Source organism: Lycorma delicatula, chromosome 5, assembly GCF_047948215.1.
Source record: "Lycorma delicatula isolate Av1 chromosome 5, ASM4794821v1, whole genome shotgun sequence".
Lineage (NCBI taxonomy): Eukaryota > Metazoa > Arthropoda > Insecta > Hemiptera > Fulgoridae > Lycorma > Lycorma delicatula.
The window spans coordinates 94,003,895-94,018,260 of NC_134459.1; the positions used below are offsets into that span (position 1 = coordinate 94,003,895).

Below are 14,366 nucleotides of genomic sequence, written 5' to 3' on the forward strand. Positions count from 1 at the left end.
TCCATTCATCATCTGTCTTCTTTAGCTTTTTCCAGCATGAAAACAACCCAAGATAGATTTGCTTTCTCTTCCTCTGCATCACTTGTAGCCAGCATAACACTCTTATAGCCAGCATAATCTTTCATCTCAATGTAGTACAAAGCAGACAGCACCAGATTTAATTTTGAATAGAAATATAATCCATCTCCTCCTTAGTCATGTTGACACAAGTGGGGTGGCAATACTGTTTACAGTCCTGCATGAAACTGTTATGTGTCAGAAGATTTATTACATACTCTGCAATTACTCGACATCTTAGTAAATTGACAGAAACAAATTGCACACAAAACAGTGGCAAATAAACTTGGATTATTAACAAAATGATTCCACAAAAACGTCCCACAAGGTAGCACACTAATATATCATTTATTTTAAAGCACAAGATAAGATTGTTTATGGATATTAGAGCACCAGGCTGCAACCGCAGTGAAACTTCTGTAAAGAATATAAATATATTCAGAGTGGAAGGTAGGCTGGTGTGGCAAGAACCCAGTCATTAGAAAATTCATCGGTTTCCTTGATTCTGGGTCTCTAATCTTCCATCTACATTGCAAGTAATGGTTTAGTTGATTTGGATATGCACTGAATGGGAAGGTGCAAGGACAGCATAATGAGAAATGGGAATTTGCAGAGAGAATCTTAACTACAACTACAACTTTTACCATTTAAAACAATGAAACATCCAAACATGGAACATATGTGTAGGAAAGCTCTATCATAAAGCTTGACAATAGTAGTATCTGTTTTAAATAAAAAGTATTATAACTTATTCGAAACTGATTAATCTTCTAATAACTGGGTCGTTCCATTTCCAAGTATATTTGTATTCTTTACAGATGGTTCAATATGGTTGCAGCAACTGGCTTTCTGGATTATTTACTTCTTGTTGAGATGAATGTCTTCATTTGGAACCTCATGAAAAGAAATTTCTAAAAACCATTTACATGTAGACCATTTAAAATAATGTAATGATTTCCTCTTGCATTAGTAGTTATTTTGTTGTCATTAGATAGCAAGTCTGTAGACATTGGTTTTAGGATACCTGTAATAAGGTGCATTGTGAAGTTGAATTGCATATTCATCTTCAAAGTCTTTGCGATAATCATCCTGTAGCAACAGTATATTCTAATATGGAATGAAAAACTGCTAAATATGTTGTGAGTTTCCATGCTGATGAGTTCCAGTTGTGGGAGACAGCTCTTAATTGATACTCTTCCTTGATTTTACTTTACTTATGGCGTCTTCAAAATGCTTCTTCTAATTTCAGTACAACTTTAAAAAAAATATTGTGCAGATAAGTATTAAATGATGTTAACAACCCATATAAAAAGAAAGTACTTTGAGAGGCTTAATTAAGCATTCAATAATGATTTTTATCCATTCGTTAGTGATGCTAAAATGAAGCCTTTGTGCTGAATATCCTGCAGAGTTAGTAGTGTAGATCTTCAGTGAGAGTTAAAAAATAATAATAGGGAATTAGAGGCCCCCAATCCTAATTAGTTAATTTGGAATTTCTGTAAGTTCTATGAATCGATAGCAAAATTCGTAATTTGCCTCTCTGCCGAAAACATGCAAGTATTTCTTTGGTACCTTCTTATAGCTGTCTTGGGTACAACCAAGTTTAAATATCCTATCGCTTTACTTGAACAGTAGACTAAAGTTTTATACTTTTCTTACCTATTAAAGTTCTGTATTACTTACGCAGTTCAAAATGTACCTGTATTAACGATTCCATTCATGAAAAATATCTTAACATTTAAAATTAATATAAATTTAACCAAATGTGTATAGGTTGAAAAAGTATTTGATTATGCAATTAAATTGATTCTAGTTTAACAGTACAATAATAGCTATGACTCATATTAAATGATCTTAGAAAGGAACTTGATAAGTCCGAATGCTTCCCTTTAGATGAACGTTGGCTTATAATTCAAAATACTCAGCTTATCGCCAGAATGTAATTCCTTTTCACGAGAATCTTTAACACAAGCGTGTTAATTTTAAGTTAATTAAGTTGTGGCCTCCATTACTTTATTTTGCTTAATGGGAAAAGTGTGGTATTAAAATCCAAAATGTTATGTCGCTTTGAGGCACTTGTCAAGCGTACCTAGCTATAAGACCGACTCAATATGGTAAATGAAGAGGCAATGATTGAAGATGCTAGATGATAATTTCAGTTGGTCAATTAGAACGAGTATCTAAGATTTATTTATAAGTAGAGTATAGGAATGTGTTAAGGGTTGAAACGGAAGGTACGTAACAGTTGGACTGTACCGTAGATTTGATTTGTTTGGGGTGGTTAGAAAATAAATGGAAGGTGAGTTCTGTACAAATAACATCATAAAGCATTTATAAATATTCAAATTTTGAGTTGGTTCTTTGCTAAGATGTATTATATTTTAAATGAATGGCTCTGTTACAGTTTGCACACGTACATCATCGTAGTTGGCTGTATTTTAAATGGCATGTTCTTTTTATAGTTATAAGTATTTTTAATTAAACTTAACTATGGTGAATGTTTTACAGCATTAATGAAATTTTAATTACTTGAGGTTGAATGTTTGACGAAAAGTACTTATACAAATTGAGTACGACACAGAGATTACAGTTAAATTCTTATATTCTGTTTAGTGTAGTCGCTTTGGGTAACATTTTAACTAGAGCAATGCCATTTGTTAACATCAATTACTTTCTTTTATTTCTTCTGTAGTTAAATCCTACATATTAGATGTACATAGTTGAAAAATAGTAATCTAGGTTGGCTTGAGAATTACATTTTCTATTTGTGTCATTTCTTGCAGGCATGTAATGTTGACTACAGCAATTAAAAAAAAAAGCTTATGGAGCTGTTTGTGTATGTGCGCGCGTGTTTTATATATATATGTATAAACTTTTTCATGGCATTGGAATCTTCAGTGTTGCTTATCAAGTGATACACACTATATGCATTAATGTATAAATTTATGTATACATGTGAAAATACTATTTTGTTTTGGTTTGGAAATATGTGTAACAATTGCACCAAACCCAGATCTTTTCTTTTATTCAGTTTTGTGAAGAAAAATTTCCAATCTTGAGTTTGGTTTATACATTTCATCAAATGATAATTTTGTCTATTACACTTACAAAATTTTCAGGTTTTTATACAAAATTTGATATTCTTGTATAACATTTATTTCACTTGTTATATATACTTTTTACAAAAAAACAATTCAATAGAGACTTTTTAGATTACAGCTGACAGTGAGATCGATCATATAGCTATCTCTAATTAAGTAGTATTATTTTTATTAAAAATTTCCTGCTTTCTAAGTCTTCCTCTTTTGTGATGTAAGAATTAATAGTTAATCATTATAAGTTAATGATTACTTTACAAGTAATTATTAAAATTATTTTTTTTATTTCTTAAAAAAATTATTTCAACATATGAGCTTTCCTGTTTGTATTGATAAGATGTTTATGGTTTTTTTTAATACACCATTGTAAAATTTTATAAATTAATTCATTAATCAAAACTTAACTACATAAATTTAGAAAAAGTCCTTTAAAACTGAGTTCTAGAGGTTACAAAAAAAAATATAGTGTGTTGATAAAGTAGAAATGATGGGGTTTCAAACAATCATAGTTCTGGAAAACAGCTTGACATGAAGTATATATTACAATGAAAAGAAACTGCCCAAGTTTTTAATTTGTAAAAAAGTTCTATTATCAGCAAATAGCTCGTGAAATAGTATGAAACTCATTGGTCATTATGATTACTGTGCAGAAGGTTCACTATGTTTTGTGGTTGTTAAATTTTAGTCGTTTCTTAGACATGATTATAGTAGTGTATCCATTGAAGATATTAATGTTCATTGGTGGGATAAACAACACAGATAGCCTTTTGTAGCAGTCACATCCAGGGTAATTATCAGTGTCTGATAAGACTTGTAACTGTGTGAACAAGTTATTTGTGTAGCCCACAATTAGTATGGAAATGTTCTGTAGAGTTAGGCATTCCTAAACAACTGTTCACAATGTTTTAAAAAAATCAGCTATGTTTTATTGATTACAAACTTTGATTTTAGATAAAATTTACCGACAAGTCAACATTAAGCAATTTGAATTCACTCTTAACATTCTATGTAGGTTAGATCATGATGAGGAATTTTTTTAATGTGTTTATTGTCAGTAGTGAAGCTACATCTCACAGGTGAATAAATTGCCGGATGAGTAAACTGGAATAATGTTTTAATATGGGGTACTGAACTACCTACATATCACAAATATGTATATCATAAACACTCTACATGTCAGTACAAAACATCACTGTGACGGCATAAAAGTTAATGTGGTGCGTTCGTATGGATGAGCCTTATTGATCCCTTCTTTTTTGCTCTAAAACTGTAATGGTTAAACAACTTTCTGTTATATGCATTGCCCCAAATACATAAGATTCCCATTTTCTAGCTAGAGCTTTCATTTTTTGTTAAATTCGCATGGGATTACCTTCAAGGAGTCCAGATCTTATACGTAGATTTTTTTATTTGTGGTTATGTAGAAAGGCACAAGTGTTCTGTGTTCAAATAAGAACTATGGACCATTTAAAAGAAAAGATCACTGAAGCTGTATTTTGTATGGTTAGAGGTTAGAATTTTATCTTGATGTCTGCAGCATAACTAAAAGAGTAGATATTGAAATCTACTGAGTAGCTAAGGTTATTGGAGAGTCTCTCTTCATTTTGTCGTATAATTCATATAACTTGTGACGTTTTATAACTGTTTTGAAACCTCACCATCATTTTATGGTCATTGTATTTTTTGTAGGGATCTATTTTTATAACAAGATTAGATTCTATTTTGAAATATCTCATAGTGTTACTTTACACTTAACAGGATCCTAAGATGGAAGTATTTAACTTAAAAATAATATACTTAATATGAAAAAAAGATTATAATTAGATAATTACTATGGTACTGTTCTCATTTTAGTTAACCAGCCACTATTAAAAATTGAGGTATTCTCTAGTATTTAAAAAAAAGTCCTTAAATTATTTGTACGTTAACTTCTATATAGAGGAAAAAGTTCTGCGTCCATCAAAAAATAACATTCATATCAAGTTCTTATGTAATGGTGTGCCAGCTAATCATTTTCTTGAAAGAGTTATTTGTCATTCTTGCTGAAAGAAAATATTTTAGCTCATTTTTTGTTTATAAGTATTGGATTAACCATGGTATGATTAGTGCTTTTCATTAATATACACATTTTCTTACCCATTTTACCAAAACACAATCTCTTGCACAATCTCTTTTTAATAATGATTCCTGGCTGAAAACAGCTATTACATTTAAATCAGTTGAAGATTTAAAAACTGTTGATCAAAAATCTGCCAAAAAAAGAGAAGTAGGGTCAATTCATTTGGAGTGTCCCAAAAAAAACATAAGCTGATTGCTTGACTTATTCAGAAAAATTGAAACTTACCGACTTGTTTCCTACATGTGTTTCAGGAGTGTAAAACTATTTTTTTTTAAATTCTTTATTTAAGCAGTTTACCTGTGGTGGCCATTATTGTTACAGTGCACACACCAATTTTTGTGATTGTAAGGATTTACGAAAAAAATCATAACTAAGAAACTATTGGTCCTGAAAGGATGAAACAAAAAGAAATTTATTCATATTTTCTCAAGGTAAAAGATTGGTCTAGTGGTTTATTTACCTATCTCTTATTTCTATGAGAAAATTATCAATAAAGTTGAACATGAAAACATGAAAAACTGTGAAATTTCACTTTTGGTAATTTTTTTCAAGAGGCAGGAATGGCCTACACAGTTTGAATTATTTTTTTATAAGTAGGTGTAAGCAGTTTTATTATAAATAATATTAATGGTGATATACTTCCCCCTAAATTTTTATGAACTTTTGAAAACTAATTTAAAAAAAAAAATCCAAATTTTGGCTTCAAATAACTAATGGGGTTGTTATTTCCACAATGGGCCAAAAATCTCAAATTTGCACACTTGCAGTGTTTTTCTAGATGTTTTATGGAAAAGTTCCTTGTGTATTGTACTAATAAAAAAATCATAACCTCTCAAAAATCATGAAAAACCTGTTACAAGCGATACCATTTTGACTCTAAATAAGTGCTCCAAAGGGGGTTTCTTGTCATTTTTGCACTTTTCATTTTTTATATATTTTTTTATATTTAGTTCCTATGTTGTTGAAGTTGATGTTTTCAATATTTTTAAAATAGTTTTTTTTTAAAATTATTAATTATAACTTAACCAATAACAGTAACCTAATACAATTTGATTCAAAAATGCTTCTAAAACTTACACCCATACTGGGATTTCAATGAGTAGCTTATATATTTTTTCAAGAATTCATTTTTATTTTTATATTGGTTTATTTCAGTAAACATTATTGAAGAAAAAATAAATTGTAGCAAAATTTTAATTATTCTTCAATGAAATAGCCTGTTTTTTTAGAAGTGAAAGTTTATTATTTAGTGTGGCTAACCAACAGCTGTGATATCTCTTCTGATAATTCTCTTGAAATTGTGCGAGAACAAATCGTCACTGTAGTTAGTTCAACTGGTGTCAACTTTTTCAGGACTTTGTAGATTGGTACCTACACTTTGTCTTGCTGAGACTTCTGAAATGATGTACATGGTCCAGCTGAGTGGAAAAGGTGAACTTGCACATCATCATTTTCGAGGATAATATCTACCACTTCTCCTATCCACCACTGATTATTATACAAACAAGAAATAGAGTCTTTTTCCTTAAGTAAAAGTGGTACAATACTTGACAGGATAGTCTTCATAGTCCCCTTGGAGTCTGAATTAAAGTAGCATCTTACAATGCCTCCTGACATAGAAATATACTTGTGGTAGCTTCTAGTACCAACAATTCTTTCACAGCAGTCAAAACAGTTTTTTAGAGTTTCTGAAATCTTAGCTATATCATCTGATTTAATAAAAAAATACTTGATGTTTTTCAGTTTGTGATTGCAAAATGCTACATCTTATCCATGTTTAGTAGTATCTGACTTTTAATGGCCTTTGCAGGCTTACCCTTGCCATTTCTCATTTTGTTGTTCCTCCCACATCATCACAGCTGTTTTCCCATGGGATGATCCGAAGAAGTGTAATTCAACTTCAAGGTCAAAATTTTTTTGCTTTTATACTGACTTGAAGCACCATCAGTAAAATAGATTAGTTTTTAATGTTTTGTTGTACTTCCTTGATATGGTCTGTTAAAAGTTTTTGAAAGCAATAAAATGTTGCTGTATCATGCTTCAAGTAATCACTTAAAATACAGACACATTTTTGTTGTAATACATCATTTTCCTTGAAATAGAACACAAAAGCGTGAACTATGGCTTTGTTGTTGACTCAGTGGAAGCTTTGTATTTCATCTTGAACAAAAAAAAATGTTTTCTGCAAAGTCTGCCAACACCAAACATTCTTCTTCACCCAATTCTGATTTTTTCTTCTTGAAAAACTGAGCTTGAGATTTTGAGACGGAATTATGAGTTTTCAGCTTTTCCAATTTTTCCACTAATGATTCGAAAACTCATCTTTGGTCTGAAGAACAATGATAATGATCCCTGCCCTATAAGCTGTTACCCATTGTTTGTACATTATTGTATCTGGCAACACATCATACTCTTCGGAAAAGTGGAGCATGTCAAACACTGCCTGCCTGTCTGGACATTTGGTGTGCACATTCATCATACAGCAGTAGTTATCCTTGTCACAAACAAAGTAGTCTACTACTAAATTCTTATAATCAACATTAAGTTTGGGACCATTAATCAAGAGTTTGATGTTCTGGTGGTGGGGGTTGACATAAACTGTATAAGTCCCAGTTGCACCAGCCAACCGGGACCATTTTGGATGGAGCTCATAGAACTTTGATCTTCCAAATTTGTCCTCAGGGTTTTCACTTTTAAAGGAGACATACACTTCATTAAAGTTTATCAGAACAATGCACTTTGCTTATGCACTTGACACCATCAACACGCATGCTAACAATCCTTTTTACCAAGACACAGCCTGTTATCATTGTCATCTTCATAAAAAAACACAACTTTTTTAATTGTGTCATTAGTAATTCCTGTTTTATATCTTTTACCTAACTCCTGTAGAATGCCTTACTTATTAACTAATTTTCTAGTAAGTCTAACCAAACGCTCAGACACATTGAACTCATATTATTTTAGATCTGGTCCAAGATTGGGGAAGTAAACGGATCATTTTAACCTTATTTAGAAGTAAGAACACATTTTTCTTTTAGTTTTAAAATAATATTGTCATATTCATATGAAGAAGATTGAACTGGATTTTCATTTTCAGAAATTTTTTTAATTTTTCAGATAACTTAATTATTTTAAATTTTAATGCTGATGGCCTTTGATCCGTGCTTAATTTTTTCAATTTTGATGGAGGATATACACCCTAAATGCTAAAAGCAGCATCCAGTTCAGTATTGTGATGTGGGGTAATGTATTGATCTTGGTCTTCGCATTCATGTAGTTCTTTGTTTTGCTGGGAAAAATATACTTTTGAAACAGCTGGACACAAAGTGACTTTTCAGGAACTAAATTTAAATTTGGAAAAATGTGTTCTTTAAGAGTTTGCTCTAATGTTATTTATCTTAAGTTTTTCTTAACTGTTTTTTATGAGTTCTCAAAGGGTCACAATAGAACTGTCGTCCATACAGGTAACTGAATTTTTTTACTAGATCGTGGATATCGGTGTTCTTTAGTGGTTGGGTTTCAATTAATCACACATCTCAGGAATGGTCAAACTGAGACTGTACAAGACACTACACTTCATTTACACTCATACATATCATCCTCATTCATCCTCTGAAGTAATACCTGAACAGTAATTCCCAGAGGCTAAACAGAGAAAGAAAAAAAGGTGACTGAATTTTGACTTTTTTTTCCATGATATTTACAGATACTAGTTACATCTGAATTAACACATAAAAAAGTGTTTATTTTCATCACTAAATTCATAAATTTTAATGAGTTCTTTTGGCACTGCACATATACTGTTTTATGACACTCTTCATGCACATAAATTCCTATGGAACATTGTTCTTTGATTGTTTTATGTGAAATTACTTGAAAGTAATGTAAAAATTTAACTGATTTTAAAATTTTCAAATATAGTATTACTAGGTAAAACTTATTTATTTAAATAAACACTTCCAAACACAGGATGAAATTCGAGACACTTGGTAAAGATGTGGTAACAGGTCACTTATTAATGTCAGACTGTGACTGTAAAGCTAAATGATGCAACAAGCATCATGAATTTTCATATTGCAACATGAAATTTCCTGACTGGAAATGACTTCAAGTGCCTGTTATAACATGAACACTGTAGTTGAATGGTTCAATCAAGTCTTATTCAACTATAGTCATAAATGTAAAAGTATTAAAGTGCCAAGAAGACAAGAAACCTGCTTGGAGTACTTAATTAGTGAGTCAAAATGGTATCGCTTTTAACAGGTTTTTCATGATTTTTGAGAGGTTATAACTTTTTTATTAGTACAATACACAAGAAACTTTTTTATTTGCCATAAACATTTACAAAACCACCGTGAGTTATGCAAATTTGAATTTTTATCACCAGCCCCATCAGAGTTATTAGAAGCCAAAATTTGAAATTAAAAAAAATTATTTTCAAAAATTCATAAAAATTTAGGGGTAAGTATATCACCATTAATATTATTTATGGTAAAAATACTAACATGTACCTACATATAAAAGAATAATTGAAACTGTGTATACTGTTCTTGCCTCTTTAAAACAATTACCAAAAGTGAAATTTCACTGTTTTTCATGTTCAACTTTATTGATAATTTTCTCATAGAAAGAAGAGAGATAGGTAAACAAACCACTGGACCAATCTTTTATCTTAAGAAAATATGAATAAATTGCTTTGTTTCATCCTTTTGGGACCAATAGTTTTTTGTTATGATTTTTTCCATAAACCTTTACAATCACAAAAATAGGTATACGCTCCATAACAAAACTGGTCACTATAGGTGCTTAAATAAAAAATAAAAATAATTTTAAGGTCTTGAGATATCTAGGAAACAAGTGGGTAAGTTTCAAATTTTTTTGAATTTGTCAAGCAACCACCCATGGGTCACTTCAAATGGATTGATCCAGTATTAGTTATTAGCTGCTCGGCCTTTCACCCAGAGGTCCTGGGTTCAAATCCCGGTCAGGCATGGCATTTTTCACACACGCTACAAAACATTCATCTCATCCTCTGCAGAATGAATTGCTTGACTGGGAACCCGGAGGTAAAAAAAAATAAATAAATAAATAAAGTATTATTAGGGCATATTATTATAAGTATTATACTTATACTTATTATAAGTATTAGGCATATTTTTTATATGATTTTCATTTGACAGTAAAGTTTACTGGTAAAGTTAAAAAGTAAATGAAATGCAGATATTTTTCTTAATTCTTACTTCCGTGTACAAAGTAAAGGAAGTATTCTGATCATGAAAAATTTCAGATTTCAACAGAAATATCCATTTGAATAGTTTCAGCATGACGTCTACACGTATATATGTATCTCGGATAACTCAAAAACGATCAGCCATAGGATGTTTAAATTTTGGATGTAGGACTGTTGTAACATGTAGTTGTGCACCTCCCCTTTTGATTGTAATCGACTGAACCAAATTGTTCAAAAAAGCCCAAAATTCCCAAAAATTTGGATTTTGAATTGCAGTAATAAGCCCTCATTGAGAGCTTTTAAATGACCTATCATAAGTGGTACTTATTCTCATTGGTTCCAGAGTTGTAGCCAAATAAAATTTTAATTAATGAAATATTTGGAAATTACAAGGGAAGGCACATCGGTTCGAATCAGATTTTATTTCCTTTTTTTTATTTATTGTTTTTTATTAGTATTTTTTCATTTAAATCTATTGATTTATTAATAATTACACTGACAGACAAAAAAAAAACGTTTTTAATGTTTCTAAGTGTTGTACCACATCTTGAATTGTTTTTTTGCGTACATTACAGATCTGTAAATATAATTTTTTTGTCACCGTTTGTTTTAAATAAACTATGTGTAAAAAAAAAATTAAGGGAAAATGTAGTTAAAATCTAAAATTTATAATTTTGCATGGCCATACCTGTGTTAGAATGGTTTTGCTGATGCGTTTCTTCTATAAATATCCTCAGGCACATCCCAAATTAATGTCCAACAGTAATTGGCTAACATGTTAGTATTCCATTTCTCCTTTATAGCAGCTTTTCATCACTGAAATGTCTTGGTGGGAATGTTGACCGTGTTCGTCACTTACGTCTCTGAGGTTGTCTGGGAATAATTCCAGATGTGAATGGACAAAATGTATTTTCAAAGACATATTACATTCCATAGCTCTGTATGAAGTAAAAAGTTGATTAACAATATCGTGGTAATTGTCGGATTTTTGTTTGTCGTGAAAATTTTTGCAAACTTCTTTAAATGAAGCCCAAGCTGCACTTGCTACATTATTTATCATTGAGTTAAATAAATCATCTTTGACCAACTCTCTTATTTGAGGACCAACAAGTATTCCTTCTTTAATTTTTCCTTCACTTGCATTTGGAAATTTCTGCTTGATGTACAAAAATCCAGGACTACCCTTATTCATTGCTTTTACAGAATTTTTCACTAGTCCTAACTTGATATGAAGAGAGGGTAAAAATATGTTTTTGGGTTCAACTAAGGGCTCATGAATAATATTTCTCCCAGTTGGAGCTAAGTTGTTTCGTTTCTTCCCTTCTGTGTAACATAATGTTTATCCCTATCTTGGCTGCCCCATTTTCAAAGAAAACACATATACTTAGTACTAACTGAATGCCTAAAAAAAATAGCTATAATTTTCAAGTCACCACATATGTTCCAGCTGTGTTTTTTATAACTTATTTTTTCAAGAACATCTTTCATCACATCGTATGCCTCTTTCAAATTAATACTGTAAGCGATTGGTATCGAAGGATATTTGTTACCGATGTGTTGTAGAACCACTTTTAAATTACATTTGGACAGTCTGTGAAAAGGCATCAGTCAGGTTTATGAACTTGTCCTAAGTACAACGCAAACTCATCAATATTTGTGCAATAAACCAAATTATTTTCATCAATAAAAAGTAATGAGAAAGTTCTTTTTGTCGGCTTCGAAAGCCCGAAATGTTTTTTTAAAAGTAAATTACAACCTTGCAGTCTTGCCTAACAGATCAGCTTGATTTTTTGATAAATTTAAATCCCTAACCAAGTCATTTAATTCATCTTGTGATATAAGATGTAGCTTATTGGAAGATAATTCAAAATCAAAATCACTGTTGTCTTCTTCAGTACTGCCTGATTCTTCATCACTGCTTTTGAAACATTCATTCACGGGTGGCTCAGGAACTGGAATAATTTCTCTGTGAGATACAGGTCTGATTAGGTTTGCAATGATGGATATCATTGCAAACTGGATATCATTTTACAGAATGTTCGATTTTTTAGAAATTCCAGACACATTTGTTAAACAAAAGTAACAATCAGTTACATGATCGTTTGGTTCACGCCAAACCATAGGTACACCAAATGGCAAAGCCTTCCGTGTACCTTTCAGCCATCCTCTTAAATATACAGAGTAATTGGTGCATACTACATGTGGAGCCCACGTCTTATCGGATCACCAATTTTACACTGAAAGTACAAATGATATGCTTTTTTAATTAAAGGTGTAATGTTTTTCATATTTGATTTTATGGTAAACTCACCACATACATAACAAAAGGCATCCACATCATTTACACAATTTCAAGGCATTGTAACACTGCGCTGTTAACAAGACAGTAATAAGACTGAACAAAATTAATTCATTCCTAAATCCAGTGCTTAATACAAACAACACAGCTGATTTTGTACCATTATTATTAAATGAATTATTAATATCAAACTTATCAGAAGAGTTATAGCATGACCACAAGCATAGTGTCACTTTTGATACTGGTTGGCTAGGAATGGTAGAGCAATAGTAGTAGTAGTCATCCTACCAGTAGTTAGTAGCAGTGTCATTGGATGATGGGTTTATGCATGCACACGAACTTAAAAAAATATTTTTTATGTTGAAATGGTAGATTTTTAAGAAATTAATGTTGTGCTTACAGCATGTAATATGCGTTCGCTGTAATACAATTAAGTACTGACATGAGTAAAATTTAAATTACTTTACCTACTATGAATATGGCTCTGATTCTTTCACTTTTAAAGAACATTTAACCACAAAAAAATTATTTTTCCTTATAATTCATTCTGATGATGGAAGAATATTATAGTTGGTACTACCTAAATACATTGTTTTGGGGGGTATTTAACTTACAGTCATGAAAAATTTGAACTGAAAAAAAAAAATTTTAGGAATTATCATAAAAATTGTGTTATGTTTTGATGGAGTTTTACTTATTACTTTACTTGAAAAAATATGCTTTCAGAAAATCTTTTTAGGACTGTAATCCAGCTATTTTTTCAGTGTTGTAAATGATAAACATCATCCCTAGAACCATTGTAAAAACCTAAATTTTATCACTTGCTAGAATTTTAACATCATTTTGTCATGATTCTCAGTTATTTTCTCTATATTAAATATGAAAAGATTATCCAGAAGAGAATTCTATGATTCTAGAAAGTGTCATTTTATAATTTTGTTTCTGAAAAATATTTAAACACATTTCATTGTACTCTCAATGAATCCATCAACTACCATATATAGAATTTACAATATAAAAGTATATTTACTTTATTATATACTTTGTAAAAAGAAATTAGCAGGTTATGTCAATCAAGAGTGACTGATGTTATAGGTATTTTAAAAAATGTGAAGTTACTGTGGAAAATTTTATCATTATTAAAGATATACTCTTGTTTGGACTTTCATCACTAGTTTACATTAATAAACTTATAATTCGTAAAATGTTATTTTCAGCTGAAAAAATACAGGCAAAATTTTACTAAAAAAAAGCATGTTATACTGTTGGTTCTTGCATCAAGCCAAAGAATTGCATGAAAATGTATATATGTAGTTAATTTTTATGCATGTAATTTAATTTTTAATTTGGTTTATAATAATTCCTCTGTGTATTATATTTTTATTATCCAATGTTTTTCGCACAAAGAAGTTTGCAGATGTTTGAATGTTGTATGTTTGATGTTTGAGATCCATTTGAATGTATAATATTTTAATGATAGTGATGATATATAGATTGTTACTTTTTTATAAATAAAATATGACTTTTATAGGATGGTTTTACTTGGTTAATGTTTAAAAC

The 14,366-nt window shown here is 30.5% G+C and overlaps 1 protein-coding gene across 1 annotated transcript in view; it reads left to right on the forward strand.

Annotated features, from left to right (window-relative positions):
* Positions 1 to 2,208: 2,208 nt before the first annotated feature.
* Positions 2,209 to 14,366, forward strand: part of ApepP (Aminopeptidase P) — a 66,456-nt gene continuing 54,298 nt past the window's right edge. Inside the window, exon 1 of the mRNA XM_075366659.1 lies at positions 2,209 to 2,356. The gene's annotated coding sequence lies outside the window, so the exon portion shown is untranslated. The remainder of the gene's footprint in view (positions 2,357 to 14,366) is intronic.